This window comes from Leucoraja erinacea, chromosome 12, assembly GCF_028641065.1.
Source record: "Leucoraja erinacea ecotype New England chromosome 12, Leri_hhj_1, whole genome shotgun sequence".
In the NCBI taxonomy this organism is placed as follows: Eukaryota; Metazoa; Chordata; class Chondrichthyes; order Rajiformes; family Rajidae; genus Leucoraja; species Leucoraja erinaceus.
Genome location: NC_073388.1, coordinates 28,179,645 through 28,199,085, shown reverse-complemented (window position 1 = coordinate 28,199,085; position 19,441 = coordinate 28,179,645).

Sequence of the window (19,441 nt, the reverse complement as noted above, 5' to 3'; positions counted from 1 at the left end):
AAAGTGAATGGTATGTTAGCTTTCATAGCAAAAGGATTTGAGTATAGGAGCAGGAAGGTTCTACTGCAGTTGTACAGGGTCTTGGTGAGACCACACCTGGAGTATTGCGTATAGTTTTGGTCTCCAAATTTGAGGAAGGACATTATTGCCTTAGAGGGAGTGCAGAGAAGGTTCACCAGACTGATTCCTGGGATGTCAGGACTGTCTTATGAAGAAAGACTGGATAGACTTGATTTATACTTTCTAGAATTTAAGAGATTGAGAGGGGATCTTATAGAAACTTACAAAATTCTTAAGGGGTTGGACAGGCTAGATGCAGGAAGATTGTTCCCGATGTTGGGGAAGTCCAGGACAAGGGGTCACTGCTTAAGGATAAAGGGGGAAATCCTTTTAAACCGAGGTAAGAAAAACTTTTTTCATACAGAGAGTGGTGAATCTCTGGAACTCTCTGCCACAGAGGGTAGTTGAGGCCAGTTCATTGGCTATATTTAAGAGGGGAGTTAGATGTGGCCCTTGTGGCTAAGGGGATCAGAGGGTATGGAGAGAAGGCAGGTACGGGATACTGAGTTGGATGATCAGCCATGATCATATTGAATGGCGGTGCAGGCTCGAAGGGCCGAATGGCCTACTCCTGCACCTTTCTATGTTTCTATATATCCCCATACACTAACACTATGCTACAATCTAGGGACAATTTACAATGCACAGAACCATATTAGCTTACAAACCTGTATGTCTTTGGAATGTAGAAGGAAACTGGAGCATCCGGGGAAAACCCACGTGGTCAGAGGGAAACCGTATGCATTGAGTATTCAGACCCTTTACTCAGTACTGTGTTGAGGCACCTTTGGCAGCGATTACAGCCTCAAGTCTTCTTGGGTATGGTGCTACAAGCTTGTCACACCTGTATTTGGATAATTGTTCCCATTCTTCTCTGCAGATCCTCTCAAGCTCTGTCAGGTTGGATGGGGTGCATCGATGCACAGCTATTTTCAGGTCCCTCCAGAGATATTCGATCGGGTACAAGTCCGGGCTCTGGCTGGGCCACTCAAGGACATTAACAGACTTGTCACACAGCCACTCCTGCGTTGTCTTGGCTGCGTGCTTAGGGTCGTTGTCCTGTTGAAAGGAGAACCTTTGCCCTAGTCTGAGGTCCTGTATGCTCTGCAGCAGGTTTTCATCAAGGATCTCTCTGTATTTTGCTCTGCTCATCTTTCCCTCGATCCTGACTAGTCTCCCAGTTCCTGCCGCTGAAAAATATCCCCACAGCATGATGCTGTCATCACCATGCTTCTCAGGAGGTATGGTATTGGCCAGTTGATGAGAGGTGCCTGGTTTCCTCCAGACAAGATACTTGGCATTCAGGTCAATGAGTTCAATCTTGGTTTCACCAGACCTCAGAATCTTGTTTAGGTGCCTTTTGGCAAACTCCAAGCAGGCTGTCATGTGCCTTTTACTGAGGAGTGGCTTCCGTCTGGCCACTCTACCATAAAAGCCTGATTGGTGGAGTGCTGTAGATATAGTTTTCCTTCTGGAAGTTTCTCCCATCTCCACAGAGGAACTCTGGAGCTCTGTCAGAGTGACCATCGGGTTCTTGGTCACCTCCGTGACCAAGGCCCTTCTCCCCTGATTGATCAGTTTGGCCGGGCGGCCAGCTCTATGAAGAGTCCTGCTAGATTCAAAGTTCTTCCATTTAAGAATGACGGAGTCCACTGTGCTTTTCGGGACCTGCAATGCTGAAGACATTTTTTTATACCCTTCCCCAGATCTGTGTCTCGACACAATTCTGTCTCGGAGGTCTACGGACAATTCCTTCATCTTCATGGCTTGGTTTTTGCTCTGACATGCACTGCCAACTGCAGGACCTTATATAGACGGGCGTGTGCCTTTCCAAATCTTGTACAATCAATTTTAATTTACCACTCATGGATTCTAATCAAGTTGTAGAAACATTTCAAGGATAATCAATGGAAACAGGATGCACTGAAGCTCAATTTTGAGTGTCATAGCAAAGGGTCTGAATGTGATATTTCAGTTATTTCTTTTCAATTACTTTGCAAAAATTTCTAAACACCTGTTTTCACTTTTTTATTATGGGGTATTGTGTGTAGATTGATGATAAAAACATGAATTTAATCAATTTTGGAATAAGGCTGTAACATAACAAAATGGGGAAAAAGTGAAGGGGTCTGAATACTTTCTGAATACACTGTACAATAAGAAGAGGAATTGCAAGCTTTTGGTACACCACTGTGTCTTTCCATGTGAAATGATTTGTTCACAAACAAGTACATCCAGGAATGGTACCATGTTGTTGTGGAGCACTATTTCCATTTTCCATTCAACAGAGGAATGAAAGACTTGACAGCCACAACAAAAACCCCAGAGGTTGAAATTCTAGTTCATATGGAACTTGGATGTGACCACGACTCCATGTAACTTGAAAGGAATTTAGAAAGTTTGAAGAATGATTCAGATTCAGCATTTTAACTTCATCGTCATATTTCTGTTCAAGATGACCTATGCTTACAGCAAGACAGATCTGAACAATCATCCTTAATAAAAATGCTAACATTGCTGATGAAGCTCATCTCTCACAATTGAGCGCCACTGAGATTGAGATGTGTTAACTGGCGAGATACAAGAAAATCCATACCTGATCTTCATCACAGCTGAGGGGAAATGAAATGTCAAAAGCAACGTCAGCAACATCAGTAAAGGCTGCTCAAGTATCAAACACAACACCCTCAAAACAATGTCCTAGCTCATTACAAAGAGAAGGGACTGCAGTCAAGCCAACTGATGGAAATAAAAGATAATTTAGCACAACCATTATTGGGTAACCAAGTTTAAGAACATTTTACATGGATTGTCTATTTAAATCCTTAATAAGTCTTTTTTTGAAAAAGAAAGTTGGATATTTGTTCTTGTAAGCTTGAGTAAGTATCTATATTTTAGGCATACGTATACTATTTTATACATAGAGTGAACTCTTCTTATGATATACCATGAGGAGTGGGAGAGGGGTGGTCTCCATAATGGTCGACTGTCTACTATAACCAACTAACAAAGAACTGACAATAGACTATAGACAATAGACAATAGGTGCAGGAGTACGCCATTTGGCCCTTCGAGCCAGCACTGCCATTCAATATGATCATGGCTGATCATCGCCAATCAGTACCCCGTTTCCTGCCTTCTCCCCATATCCACTGACTCTGCTATTTTTAAGAGCCCTATCTTGCTCTCTCTTGAAAGCATCTAGAGAACCTACCTCCACCACCCTCTGAGGCAGGGAATTCCACACACAACTACAAGGAATTTATTAACTCAGCGGGTCAGGATGTATCTCTGGAAAACATGGATTGGGGACGATTTGGGTTGGGACCCTTCTTCAGGCTCTTGGCCAGGTAATGAGCCTGAAATCCAGGTCAGTTGATGGCCCTTGCCTGCTGGCGGCCAAGGGAGAGGCAAGGATGGGTGGAGTCATTTGTCGTGGCTGTGGGTGTGCCGGTAAGGGATGCTGGTGGAGGTGGCGGTGGAGACCGGGGAAGCTTGGATGTGGGGCAGGGGTGGCATTGGTGGTGAAGGTTGGAAAGGTCTGTCGCTATAATTGAAATCCATTATAAAAAAGTTTGTAAAAACAAGGGTTTATTGTTTTAAAATGTCCCCTCAATGACGCATTGTATTCTTTGTAATGAAAGCACATTTGATTGAAACTGGATGATCAAATATGGTGGTGAGAAATGAAATTAACAAACAGTGCTCTGAAAGAGAACCAAAGGTCAAATTAACTTGGAAATATGTATCGATTCCATCATCATCACTGATTGTAAATACTGGAAATCTACTGGAACGACTGCAGTGGTACAAGCAGGTAGCTTTCCTTCTCAAGGTCAATTCGGGACAGGCAATAAATGCTGGCCATGGCAGCAATGCTCACATGCTGTAAATGAATAATTAAAATAACAGCAAGGTTCTGACTGGTGAAGGGAGCAATTAATGTGCCCTTCAAACTCCCTTGCACCTCAGTTTCATAGCATTGTCATTTCATTCGATTAATGTCCAACTATAATGTCAAGGTATTCACTTTATCTAATGCATTAATTATTCCTACTGAGAAGCTGTCTTGATGCCTTTATTATCTGCAATATTGTCCTTAGATGCATCAAAGTTTTATCAGTATCTTTGATTGGTAATTGGGTACATGCCATAGCTAATGACTCCAGTAGGGTCTGCAGGACTAGAGAAAGAAAACAATAAAACAAGAACCATGAGAATATAAAACCAATGTCTGTCCTTTAGTATACAAAATGATAATTTCTGGTGACGGAGAAGTTTAGTGGATCCTTGCTGAACTAGCAAATGGCTTGTGCGTTAAGAATTGCCATATGTATTATGCAGAACATGATTATTGAATGAGGCATATTGCTTCCTGAAGCAAAGGAAAGATGAAAGGGAAGGTGTTACATTTCAGATAAATAGTTTGCACAGAATAGTGAGGAGCTGGAGTAGAGTAATTGGTATGCATCTGGAGAAAGGTGGGAGTAATCTCCATCAGTACATAAGAAAATAAATAAGATTTCCTTCCTTAAGTGGCTTCACCTGACACCCTCATTTGTGTCAGGAAGATCAGTATTCCTAAAAGCTATTACTCTTGTCTCAATAAGAGAAAACAATTGAATTTCACCTTTGCAGGATGAAAACACATTGCTAAATGAACCTGATTGGCAATTACAGTTCAGTGTCTGCACCTAATCCGTGATTCTCATACATATAAGCATAGGCTCATTATAGTAAGACTAGAACAATCTCCCTGTGGCAAGACATACTATGTGCAAAATACCATGGATTTAAAGATGTTTAGGTAATTCAGAAGATTTATACTCAATATTAATTTAGTTCAGTTTAGTTTAGGTTAGAGATAAAGTGGAAACAGGCACTTCTCCCCATTGTGTTACGCCCCATTATGATCCCTGTACACTAACACTATCCTACACTACAGGAACAATTTACAATATTCACTGAAGCTAATTGAACCTACAAACCCATGCAGTCACGGGGAGAAGGAACAAACTCCGTTCAGACAGCACCTTTGGTCAGGATCGAACCCGCGTCTCTGGCACTGTAAGGCAGCAGCTCTACTGCTGCACCACCGTGCCGCTCTAACTTTTGCTTTCCAAAAGTTATTTTCACTGTAAAGAGATAATGAATGTGTGATCATGGAGGATATACATCAGCACCTCATTGTGCATCCCTTTGAGATTTCTCACTTTAATCTAATTGCAATGACGTCCATTTCCTTATTTAATTATCCCACTATAAACTAAAATTGTAAAAGTGTTACAGGCAAATAGGCACAAGAGTTTCTGAAATATGTACAGCTTAATTTTGTGGAGTGGTATATTGATATATTCCTGACCTATAAAAAAGAAAATGATGGATTTGGTTGCATTAAATGTACTAATTGGAGAGGATGCAGAATAGATTTATCAGAATGCTGCCTGGATTAGAGGATATTACCTACAAGGAGGTTGGACAAACATGAATTATGTTCTCTGGAGCATCAGAGACTGTGGAGAGATCTGATATAAGTATTTAAAATGTGTAGGAAGGAACTGCTGATGCTTTAAACCAAAGATAGACACAAAAAGCTGGAGTAACTAAGGATACTGTTATGTACTTGAATGGTTTCTGGGATGAGGGACTATGGTGGCAGGGTAGATTACACAGGCTAAATTGCTTGCTTTGAAGGGAAGGCTAAGGGAAGACCTGACAGAAAAGTATAAAATGATGAAGGATATGAACTAAGTTGACATTGGGTGGATGCTTCCTTTGGTGGAGGTGGTTAAGGGCTCAAGGACATGGTTATAAATAATAGCAAAAGGGATTAACATGTTTCTGCAGCATCGGAATCCAGAATTCAAAACAGTGGAAGCAAATTCTATTTTGGCCTTCAACAGTGGGGAATGATTTTCAAGACTACAAAGAGTGGCCTTTTCGTGTTCTTATTCTTGACATCCTAGCATCATCTTATTTGCTGCTCATCACCGACCACAAGCCGCTGCTGACTATTATCAGTCCGGAGAAACGTTTGCCTGTCTTGACGTTGCAGCATCTACAACGTTGGGCCCTGATCAAGATGGGATATGATTACCACATAATTTATCGACAGGGAGGAGCAACATTTCATCCCACCCATACAGTCCACCAATAATCACAGGCCTGATGGATGGAGAGCTCTTCTTGTAGAGAATCAATGTAGGCACAATGGCCCTGATGCTCGCTTCAGTATTCTGATTTTATGATTATTTTCAAGAAAAAGCTAACCTGGTGTCCCTCCCTCTGCTTGCGTCTAGCAGTATGTCCCTTTCCAAAAAGCTGTGGCTTTCTCATCAACTGATACTTTAATAGCTGCATTAGGCATTATAACTGCTTCAGATCTTCCTTGAAAACGAGAGTTCAATAAAATTTTAGCTGCGTAGCAATTTTGGCAAAAAATCGAATAATGATCTTGTTTGATATTAATCTGTGGATCTGTGGGGTATCTAGCCTATTATTTGTATCGGAGATATACAAAAAGCTCCTCTCTAGTTCTCAAAATCTGAAAAAGGAAGTGTCTTTAATGGATCTTAAATAATTGATTCACACACTGGAAATGAGAGAGAATTAAAACCTCATTTATTTTTATATGGTTTTCCTGTTTTAATATCTCCATTTCCTGCCACCCATGGTATATTCTTTCAACACCTCCCAAATACCTGCAGGAATCATTGAAGATGTTCTCCTTAATAAACTGTTCTTTTTTTATTTTGAAATGTTAACAGTCTTGCAAAAACTCAATATACCACTGTAAGTATTCACTCTGTAGCATTTCAGTTTGTTCTAGGCTGAACATTATTCTGTTTAGTGATTTTCAACTGATAGGGCTGAGTCTTATAGAAACCTATCAGTTTGGAGACCTGCTAAAGTGAAGCACCAAGTATTGTATTTATGGATTCACCGTCTACCCAGGCTTCCTTTACTTTTGAATTCTCAAATGGTGTGACTCAAATTCAACTGAAGTAGTACCTGCACACAAACTAGTCCCCTGAGATTGCGTGATTTGTATGCTGTAGTGCAGGTTTGCAAACACAGTAGAAATATTTATTGAATACTGATCTTGACTGTGCAGGTAAACATTCAGATGTACCTGATGAAGAATGAACTCTTTTGGCTGAGGACAATTATTCCTCTAGTGCCTTGTACTGAATTGAGAATATGTTTGACTCGCTGCAGAGCAGTCTCATTCTGCTTCTCATTTCAGCATTTGTTCTGGTTATTGTGGTAATTTATTACAATTATACTTCCAATATTAGATTTTGTTTGTTGCTCGGTTCTTTGTCACAGCTTGTATTTTTAATCCAAGAACCTTTTATCCACATATTCTTCCTATTTAGCTAGAGGAACTGGTAGTGTGATTCCTTTTAGAATTCAGAACCTTCAGGTATATTAACTATTTCTGTACTCTACATTTATTGATTTGTAGAGTTTTTCCAAGGATGATTATACATTTACAACATGTTGAAAATGTGTTTTGCTAATTATATAGCTGAGAAACAGAAGCACCAACAGTATGAGAAGACAGATTGTATACAACTTCTGAAAATAAAAATAAAAAAAGGATTTCTGTGTGTTCTGCAAAAATAAGATATCAAACTTGGAGGAGAGTTGGAGCTTGATTTATTACAGCAATGGTTCCATCATTGTGACTCGACTGAGAACAAAGCCTTACATTTCCTCAATGCTCCATTACATATTTATGATAGATTCCACATCCTGCTCCAGACATCCTGCTTTAAGTTCAGATGGAAGGGGGCGGGAGGATGAGAATAATGTTGCAGCCTCTGAAAAGGCCAAGATGGATTTTTAACTTCAGTCATGTACTTCATTGCAAAGATTGAGGCAGGGGTTTCTCTGAGGCATTCGATCCACACGTTTAATGATGCTTCATGAAAGGTAAAGCAGTTATTTGCCTTTCAGCCTGAAGGTAAAATGTTACTGACTGGCGGGCTTGCGGCCCATTAAACAGAATGGCCTGTCTCGCTCTCAATACAGGATGCCCTTGAGATGACTGCAATGAGGAAGATTCAGATGTCGACCTCTTTGTGGACTGTGCATTTGTAAAGAAGGCCAGGAATGAAAAGCAAGGGTCCTTGTTGAGGTTCATCCAAAGCAGTTGCAAACAGGAATCCCTGATCTATGGGTTGTTCTAGGGATGCACACTGAGACAAACATCAAGTGCTGCTGGAAGAACTAGTGCTTAGTGAAAGATGAACATTGATCTACCCAAAACTTTTTGCTGCTCCAGTATAATGAGATGTCCATAAGTGAATGCTGCTGCCTGGCACATTCCAGGCTATAGGAATACTTGGTAAGGCAGGCGCTGAAGCTTGGTGCCGCCAATGCAAAAGCTTTGTTGGAAGGATCGCAATCCAAGGACGTGCCATCATGGGATCCTGAGTAAAAACCTTGCAAACAATTCAACTGGAGGCCTGTGAGTAGGTGTGCTTCAGGGATCGGTGCCGGGCCCATTATTTGTGGTTTATATCACAATTTAGATGAAAATGTACAAGGAATGATTAGTGTAGATGACACCAAATTTGGTGGTATCGTAGATAGCAAAGATGGCTACCAAAAATTACATTAGGATCTTGATCAGTTGGGCAAATGGGCTGAAAATGGTTAATGTCAATAAGTACGAGGTGCAGGAGAATTAAGAACCTGATGTGCAACCTTTTCACACAGGTGGGTACATGAAGCGAGCTGCCAGAGAAGGTAGTTGAAGCAGGTTTAATAACAACATTTAAAAGACATTTGGACAGGTAAGTGGATAGGAAATGTTTAGAGGAATTTGGGCCAAATGCGAGCAGGTGAGACTAGTGTAGATGGGGCATCTTGTTCGACATGGGCAAGTTCCACGCCGCATGACTTCATGACTTGAAGGATTCATTGGTCAAAGAGGCTTTGGTAATTTGTACATAAAATGTATTAAATTGATCACGCTATGAATGCATGGACATGTCAGCACTGTGAATGTATAGACTTGATGACACCATGAAGGATAAGGAAAACCATGTGCTGCTCTAAATTTCTTATATAGTTTTTCAATGAATAAGGTTTATTTTTGAAATTAAAAAAATCTATCCCCAGCCCCTGCTGCCCCTTTCCCCTCACCATTACTCCATCTCAAGCAATCCTGGGGCAGGCAGACTTCACTAGTAAACATACAATGACAGAATAGGTGTAATTTCTCCAAAAGCCAATTCCCCTATCATTCATGTTTCATCTTTAAAACAGCAGCTCATTCAAAAATGTACTGATGTCTTTACTGGACATGATGTTAATAACATAATTACACCATTCCTCAGTGTTACTCCTCTATTATTCTTGAAGATTAAGAACCTGAAAACTTCTGCATTTCAGGAGTCTCCAGAATATCTTTCAGCCACAGGAGTGATTCCTATAAAGAGGAACATCAGCCGGAGAATCAGAGGATCTCAGCATCCAAGTGTGTGCAATGCTGAGTAATCATTGTTAATTTAGAATGGATTTTTAAATTCCATTAATTTGTAAAGGAATCAAGCTGCGTATAGTATAATATAGTAGTGATATTTTAACAGGTGAGGGACCAGCATTCTGGCAGGCAGGTTTGCCTGAATAAGAGGGGTGGGGTGTCAAATAGGATAGCCGAGGACGGAGTTAAAGGGAAAGAGAGTAAAGGGATGGTTAATGACCCCAGAATTAACGGGAAAGGAAGCTCACAAAGGGATAGGAGCGTATGGCCAAGTGTAATAGGGATCGATGTGAAAGGTGAAATGCGTAAGGAATTAAAAGTATTGTATATGAATGCGCGAAGTATAAGAAATAAAGTAGATGAGCTTGAGGCTCAGTTAGAGGTTGGTAGATATGACATTGTGGGGAGACGTGGCTGCAGGAGGATCGGGCCTGGGAACTTAATATTCAGGGTTATACATCCTATAGAAAGGACAGACAGGTGGGCAGAGGAGGGGGGTAGCTCTGCTGGTGAGGGATGGAATTCAGTCCCTTGCAAGGGGCGACATAGGGACTGATGAGGTAGAGTCACTGTGGATTGAGTTGAGGAATTGCAAAGGCACGAAGACACTAATTGGTGTTATTTACAGACCCCCAAATAGTAGCCCAGATGTAGGGTGTGCGTTGCAGTAGGGAGGAGTTAAAACTGGCATGTAACAAAGGTAATGCCACTGTGGTGATGGGGGATTTCAATATGCAGGTAGACTGGGAAAATCAGGTTGGTTCAGGAACCCAAGAAAGAGAGTTTGTAGAATGCCTCCGAGATGGATTCTTAGAGCAGCTTGTAATGGAGCCGACCAGAGAAAAGGCAATTCTGGATTTAGTGTTGTCCAATGAACCAGATATGATATGAGAACTCGAGGTAAAGGAACCGCTCAGAGGTAGTGATCATAACATGATTAGTTTTTATCTGCAATTTGAGAAGGAGAACGTTAAATCGGAAGTGGCAGTGATGCAGTTGAACAAAGGGGACTATGAAGGCATGAGAGGGGAGCTGGCCAAGGTAGATAGGAAAGGGATCCTAGCAGGAATCATGGCGGAACAGCAATGGCAGGAATTTCTGGGCATAATCCGGAAGACGCAGGATCATTTCATTTGAAAAAGTAAGAAAGATTCTAAGGGGAGTAGGAGGCAACCGTGGCTAACAAGAGACGTTAGGGATAGAATAAAACTAAAAGAAAAGATGTATAACACAGCAAAGAGTAGCCAGAAGCCAGAGGACAACAGAAGGAAACAAAACGGGCAATACGGTCTGAAAAGATGAAGTACGAGGGGAAGCTGGCCAGGAATACAAAGGACAGTAAAAGCTTCTTTAGATATGTAAAGGGAAAAAGAGTAGCAAAGTCAAATGTGGGTCCCTTGAAGGCAGACACGGGTGAAATTATTATGGGCAACATGGAAATGGCAGAAGAGTTGAATAGGTACTTCGGATCTGTCTTCACTAAGGAAGACACAAACAATCTCCCAGATATACTGGAGGACAGAGGATCTAAGGGGGTAGAGGAACTGAAATAAATTTTCATTAGGCGAGAAATAGTATTGGGTAGGCTAATGGGACTGAAGGATGATAAATCCCCGGATCTGATGGTCTGCATCCCAGGGTCCTCAGGGAGGTGGCTCTAGAAATAGTGGACGCATTGGTGATTATTTTCCAATGTTCAATAGATTCAGGATCAGTTCCTGTGGATTGGAGGATAGCTAATGTTATCCCACTTTTCAAGAAAGGAGCGAGAGAGAAAACAGGGAATTACAGACCAGTTAGCCTGATTTCAGTGGTGGGAGAGATGCTGGAGTCAATTATTACAGAGGTAATAATGGAGCATTTGGATAGCAATAAAAGGATTAGTCCAAGTCAACATGGATTTATGAAAGGGAAATCATGCTTGACTAATTTTCTGGAATTTCTTGAGGATATGACAAGTAAAATGGATGAAGGGGCGCCAGTGGATGTAATGTATCTAGACTTTCAGAAAGCCTTTGATAAGGTCCCGCACGGGAGTGGTGACTAAGATTAGAGCACATGGTATTGGGGGTAGGGTGTTGACATGGATAGAAAATTAGTTGGCAGACCGGAAGCAAAGAGTAGGAGTGAATGGGTCCTTTTCAGAATGGCAGGCAGTGGCGCGTGTAGTGCCGCAAGGCTCGGTGTTGGGGCCGCAACTGTTTACCATATATATTAATGATTTGGAAGAGGGAATTAGGAGCAACACTAGCAAGTTTGTGGATGACACAAAGCTGGGTGGCATTGTGAACTGTGAAGAGGATGCGTGGCAGACGCAGTATAATGTTGATAAATGTGAGTTTATCCACATTGGCGGCTAAAACAAGGGGGCAGATTGTTATCTCAATGGGGTTAGGTTAGGTAAGGGGGAGGTGCAGCAAGACCTGGACATCCTTGTACACCGGTCACTGAAAGTTGCTTACAGGTGCAGCAGGCAGTGAAGAAAGCTAATGGAATGTTGGCCTTCATAACAAGAGGATTTCAGTATAGGCGTAAAGAGGTTCTTCTGCAGTTGTATAGGGCTCTGGTGAGACCACATCTGGTGTATTGCGTACAGTTTTGGTCTCCTAATTTGAGTAAGGACATCCTTGTGATTGAAGCAGTCCAGCGTAGGTTCACGAGATTGATCCCTGGGATGGCGGGACTGTTATATGAGGAAAGATTGAAAAGACTAGACTTGTATTCACTGGAGATTAGAAGGATGAGGGGGAATGTTATAGAAACATATAAAATAGTAAGATTAAACGAGAACTTACCAGTTTGAAGTTTGATCGTTATTTTATGAGAAGTAACGTTGAGGGAATACGTGAAGAACCCCGCCAGGACGCATGCGTGTCATTCTTCAAAGCAACGGTGTGAAATCACAGATAACTGTAATGACTAAACATAGTAAGATTAGAGAAGAGATACCAGTTGAGTATATGATCAAGGGTGGGAGCGGAGGGCACGTATTCCCTCAACGTTACTCCTCATAAAATAAAGATCAAACTGGTAAGTTCTCGTTTAATCTTACTATTTTACTTTGGAGTCACGTGAGTGACTAGGTGAAGATTTTAAAGCTCTGTGATTTCATGCCGTGGAAACGAGTCCATGCATCACGTCTGCCTTGATTATGGGGAGAATAGAGTTAACATCATTAGACATCAATACGATATTGAGAACCCAACAATAAAAATATTAACACCAATTATTGCCCCTATTTATGGTGTAAATGATATTACAGAACTCAAATTTGTTTCTGCAAATGTTCCATGTTCAATGACTGGTTTGTTTTAAAGTCGTTGGAAAGATTCCTCCGTTGACCATCCTGCTGTCTTGAGGATTTTGTCCATAGGAACGTCCAACTTCATAGCTGCCGATGTAGCTGCAGCCCTGGTGGAGTGAGAGTTAAAATGCCAGTGTCTACTCCAGCCTTTATTAGGACCTGTTTTAGCCATCTAGAGATGGTCTGGACTGTCACTGTTTTGAGTGGCTGTTTGTAGCTGATTAAAGTGACATATCTTCCCTCTGATGATCTTCGTATTCTCCATATATAATAGTAAGTGTGTTACAATACAGAGACGACCATCTGTCGGGTAGGCCCTGAATTCTGTTTTTAAGCCTGCTGACCCCTGTCTGTTCTGTTTGACTATTTCATTGATGTGAAAAGTTAAATTTCCAGATGAATAATCATGTTGTCCAACCTTTGTTTCTGTTGTGAGTGGACCCTTTGTGCCGTGACCAAGGCCATCAGCAAGACTGTTTTCATAGTCAGTTTCTGTAAGGACAGAGCTGTAGCTGAAGACAGTTTCTTAACATGGTCAGTATAATGCTCACATTCCATATTTGGGAGTACCTGGTTCTTGGGGGATTAATATTAAAATGCCCCTCATGAATTTGGTTACTAGGGTGTGTCCCAACAGAATGCCGCTCTGTTCCTTGCGAAAGGTATATTGACAGAGCACTTCTGGCGCAGTTGATGGCACTATGACTGAGCCTCTCATCGTAATGGAGGCTTGCCAGGAATTCCAGAATAGACGGGATGTTCATAGATCTGTGGGTGATGTTAATTGTTGTGACAGTACTTCCCATTTTTTGATGACACCAAGTACTGATTTTTTGGGGGACCGTCTGTGGCCCGCTGAAATAACTCCACATTCGGTCCGTCAGTCCCAGGTGTAGAAGAGGTGCTTTCAACTCTATAAATTAATTGGTTTATATATAATTATGACATGGGTAACTCCCCTTGTAGTGGGAAGAACCAGTAAATTAGGTCTATGATGGATGGTGATGCATGGTTCTAAAACCATGTTGATATCACCGGGACCCATGGTTGAGTAGGCCAATCAGGTACTATCAAAATACCAGACGCGGAGTCTACTGTCCCTAAATATCCCGACCGATGAGGCAGAAGGAGGGATGCATAAATGATCCCCCAAAGCAGCGAAGATGCATCTGTAGCCACTGCCCCAGGTTCTGGTTCCCAAGAACATAATTTGATCAACTGGTGAGAGCATGGATGTGAATAGGTCGTTATCTGATGTTCCATACAGTACTGTTCCAGCAATACATTTTTTATCCAACATCCATACAGTGTTCTAGACTTAGCGTGACCTGTTGTCTGCCACTAAATTCAGTTTACCTGGTAAGTTGGTAGCTGATATCCAAATATCTATCTGGATAAACTATTGCCAAATTGTGTTGGCCAGATAGTCACATGATGTCGATATGTTTCCACCCATATGGTTGATATATGCTACCACGGTGGTGTCTAACATACTGGTGATATAACCCAGAGCAATATGACTTAAAGCCATGGCATGCACTCACTTCCCCAGGTATTTATGCCCAGCGTTTGTAATGATGCCTCCTGTGCATTCCATCTCCCCCATAGCTGGAGATGGAATTAGTAGCATCCCAATCCAAGTGCCCATCAGTATGTAGTTCCATAGACGGGTAGCTGTTAATGTTTGGATTGGAACAATGCCTAATGTTATGTTTCCACCATTAGTACCATAGTGGCCTCTGTTGGTAGCTTCATAGGTCTGTCAGAATGACCCCCATAATTTTTTAATGCACGCATGATTGCGATCAGTAATTTGATAATGTAAAGGTCTGATTTATGTGGCTGGAGCACAGCCACTAAATGCCAATTATTCTACTACCAGCCTGATGGATGGTTTAGTTTACTGCAAGCCTCCATAAGGCTGTACCCTTTCTTATGGCAAAGTCACTGACATGTGAACTGTGTTAAGGGTGAACTGCAGATGATCCATTGTGTTAAATACATCTGTGGTCACCTCCAATGAGTACTGTATAGCAAGCATATTTTAATACGATGCTTGCCATGTAGTACCCTAGGATCAATACCTTTGCAGTAACAAAGGTTCCCATCTAGTAATGAATATAAAGTACGAAAGTATTCAAATTAGTCAAATCTATGATGTTGTGGCAACCCCCATCTGTATTATGATAAAGATTTTTGGACACAAATTCCTATGATTCGTGTTGGTTGTCCTCCATTACTCCTATTTTATTTGGGCACTTAGTTCAGCATGCACTTTTGATTATATCTTTGCCTGTAAGCATGAACATTCAGTTTGGTACATGCTGAACTGGAGGATTAAGTTTTGAATAATTCTATGGTATACCCCTATACTTCTGAAATATAAGTGTCGGTGGTAATATATTCTATGCATCCAGATAGAACTGTAATCTCCCACCAACCTCGTAAGGAGCCAGACCCACCTTCCTCCATGGTTACTATTAGTAGGATTGTTACTATTTCGGCATCCTCCGTGGCCGTTGAGGTGCCGTGTCAGGATCTGTAGTTGGGTCTGTGTTGAGGGTTAGCGCATTCCCCTGTCGCACTAGCCGCTCGCGGCTATTCAGATTCGGACTCCTCGGAGTCAACGACCCTGTTAGTTTTTGCTTCCCTCTCCTGCCCGGCTTGGCCGGTGCGGGAGCGAAGTCGGGAGCGAAGTCGGGCACAGCTGTTCCCATTACGGGAGATTGGCGTGCCGTTGGCTGCTGCTGCCGGCTGCCCGCAACTCCGCGGTTCTCCCCCGCCAGCTTTCCTGCAGCCTTCGTGGATCCGGTCCATGTCTCCACCTAAAAGGTAAGTGGAAGGAACGCAGAGTCTTCTTACCTGCTGTTCCCAACTTTCAAATTCTGGAATGCAGCATCTCCTTACATGCTGTTCCCGGCTTTCAAGTTTTGCCGCTAAGGGAACGTCGTTCCCCCCTGCTGTGACTCGTTGCAATGCGTGTAGCGATATGGCACGCATGCGTCCTGGCGGGGTTCTTCACGTAGTCACTCACGTGACTCCGAAGTAAAATTATAAAAGGACTGGACAAGCTAGATGCAGGAAAAATGTTCCCAATGTTGGGTGAGTCCAGAACCAGGGTGCCACAGTCTTAGAATAAAGGGGAGGTCATTTAAGACTGAGGTGAGAAAAAACCTTTTCACCCAGAGTTGTGAATTTATGGAATTCCCTGCCACAGAGGGCAGTAGAGGACAAGTCACTGGATAGATTTAAGAGAGAGTTAGATAGAGCTCTAGGGGCTAGTGGAGTCAAGGGATATGGGGAGAAGGCAGGCACAGGTTATTGATAGGGGATGATCAGCCATGATCACAATGAATGGTGGTGCTGGCTCGAAGGGCCGAATGGCCTCCTCCTGCACCTATTTTCTATATTTCTATTTTTGCACTGTTAATTTGTCTGTAAAAAAACTCCACCTGATTAGCCCAACAGCCATATCCGTACTAAAGACTTGGTTTCCTTAGAGAGGAACCAGGACACTCAGAACATTGTGCTGTGGGGCTCATTATTATCGACATTACATTTTATCCTCTAAAGGTGTTAAAATTAAATGTCTTGATAAAATCCTGTGTGATTAAGTTGTTCCAGCGATGCAGGAAACACATAACATGATATTAGAAGCATATTATTTCTCCTACTGCTTCATTTGTAAGGGGGTATAATTCAGGAGAAAGTTCTGTGTAAATTATTTAACAGGGCAAAGGTCTGTTGAGATAACAATAACAGTTGCATTATGCATCTAGTTAGAAGAATTAGGTGGAATATAATGGGTCATACCTGTAGATAGATAGAACATGCTGATCTACGTCCTGTGGGTTTTGATAGAGGTGTTATAGCTATATTGGTTGCTTTGTTTAACACCTTACAAAATTCCATAGATGTTGAAATGGAACCTGCCAAAAGGAAGGTAACAAATGATACCACATTAAATTAAAACATTATGAAAGATAAAAAATAATCAAATTTCGGGTTGGGGTCCTGTGAGGTGCAATAGTGATGATTGCTGTTATCCAAGATGTTCACAATTCATACCAATAGTGTTTCCTGGAGCAGCCCAGAGAGGAGTGCTCCCGACGAGCAGGGCCAAGCCTTCCAATAAGCCCACATCACCCACAATGGACGTAGATGGGACCTGCGGCGCAAGAGTGAGGTAAGCCGTCAGAAGTTCCCGCCGAGTGCTGCGGAGCCGTCCAAGGGAGGACATAGCGGTGGGATGCCGAGGACGGCCCACATGAGAGGTCAAATGAGCCAGCGGTGAATGCCAGAGGTTGGGCAGGCCAGCAGTGAGTGCCAGAGGTCAGAAATGCCAGCGGCGAATGCCGGAGGTTGGTCGAGGACGAGCCACCGAGAAAACAAAGAGGGACCCGGTGTGGAGGGGGGGGAGGGGACACACTAACAGAACCTAGGAGAACCATTTGGACAATATTGAACACTTCGTAACTTTGTCAGTGCCCTCTATGTGGCGACACTTTACATACTTTGTGTATGATATGCAAATGCCATATCACATTGATTCTTTATTATTATTATTATTATCACATGTGATATGTCACAGTGAAAGTCTTTGTTTTACATACCATGTGGAAGATCAGGGCCAGCGCAAGGGTGCAGTGTTAGAGTTGCTATCTTACAGCATCAGAGACTCGGGTTCAATCCTGACTACAATCTACTCCTATCTGTACATTCTCCTAGGTGATCCATCCCATGCACTATGTTTTAGCTGCGCAACAGAATGATATTGGCTCATTTTACGTGTGTCGAACATTGAGAATTAAAAATGTCAGGTCACACACTGGTAATTGAAAATGTGGAGTTCATTAGGTAAAAATGCAGTGTTTGATTGCATGTTGAAAGATATGTTAATAGGTACATAAACTAATGAGTCAGTAATTATACATAGATGCAGTGAATTGGTAAGATAACATGGTTCTGGGAACAAGCAAAACCTGAAGCTGAGTCATAGCTCATTAAAGCATATTTTATTTTGTAGGCATCTAAGATTATAAATAAAATCCATTACATGACTAATGCTTGACCACATCCAGCACATGAGAATGCTCACTCTATGAGATTAGAGATATTTGATTTAACATTCTTTGGAAACTCAATTCCTACACCCTTATCAGTTGAGCAAAAAAATCCATCAGGATTCAGAATTGGCCTCCAGCTTCCTACATATCCTGGCAAGACCAGTTGGTATGAGGACAGCCAATTAACAAGTTCTGTCAGCTCAATGCTCTACCACATAATCTTAAAGGCTTTTTAACATGTTGCTTCATGATGAAGCTGGAAATATGTGGCTCTGCATGTAGCAAAGAAGAGCGGGAAGCCAGAGGAATGATTAACATTTAAAGAGCAACAGAAGATAACTAAACAGGCAATACGGGGAGAAAAGATGAGGTACGAAGGTAAGCTAGTCAAGAATATAAATGAGGATAGTAAAAGCTTTTTTAGGTAAGTGAAGAGGAAAAAATTAGTTAAGACCAAAGTTGGACACTTGAAGACTGAAAAGGGTGAATTTATGTACTTTGTATCAGGTACTTTGGATCCATCTTCACTAAGGAGAACACAAACAATCTTCCTGATGTATTAGTGGCCAGAGGAACTGAAGGAGATCCACATTAGGCAGGAAATGGTGTTGAGTAGACTGATGGGATTTGTGTCTGTTGCTCAGGGCACTCAGCTATTTCTGAACAAAATTGTCTGGACACTGAGTATTTAGATGGTCGGAACTTCATGAGGAGGATGAATGATTATTCACTCGTTACTTGTGACCAACATTTCAATTTAGTTCTTGCGCTGGACATCAGGTGCACTGTGAATGGAGCTAATCGTGGAAATTATATCTCTTGCTAGGTATCTACTTTCAGGGCTTACATAGAAACATAGAAAATAGGTGCAGGAGGAGGCCATTTGGGCTTTTGAGCCAGCACCGCCATTCATTGTGATCATGGCTGAACGTTCCCAATCAATAACCCATGTCTGCCTTCTCCCCATATTCCTTGATTCCACTAGCCTCTAGAGCTCTACCTAACTCTCTCAAATCCATCCAGTGATTTGGCCTCCACTGCCTTCTGTGGCAGGGAATTCTACAAATTCACAACTCTGGTTGAAAACGTTTTTCCTCACCTCAGTATTAAATGGCCTCCCCTTTATTCTAAGACTGTGGCCCCAGGTTCTGGACTCACCCAACATTAAGAACATTTTTCCTGCATCTAGCTTGTCCAGTTCTTTTATAATTTTATATGTTTCTATAAGATCCCCCTCATCCTTCTATACTCCAGTGAATACAAGCCTAGTCTTTTCAATCTTTCCTCATATGACAGTCCCGCCATACCAGGGATCAATCTCGTGAACCTACGCTGCACTGCCTCAATCACAAGGATGCCCTTCCTCAAATTAGGAGACCAAAACTGTACGCAATACTACAGATGTGGTCTTACCAGAGCCCTATACAACTGCAGAAGAAGCTCTCTACTCCTATACTGAAATCCTCTTGTTATGAAGGCCAACATTCCATTAGCTTTCTTCACTGCCTGCTGTAC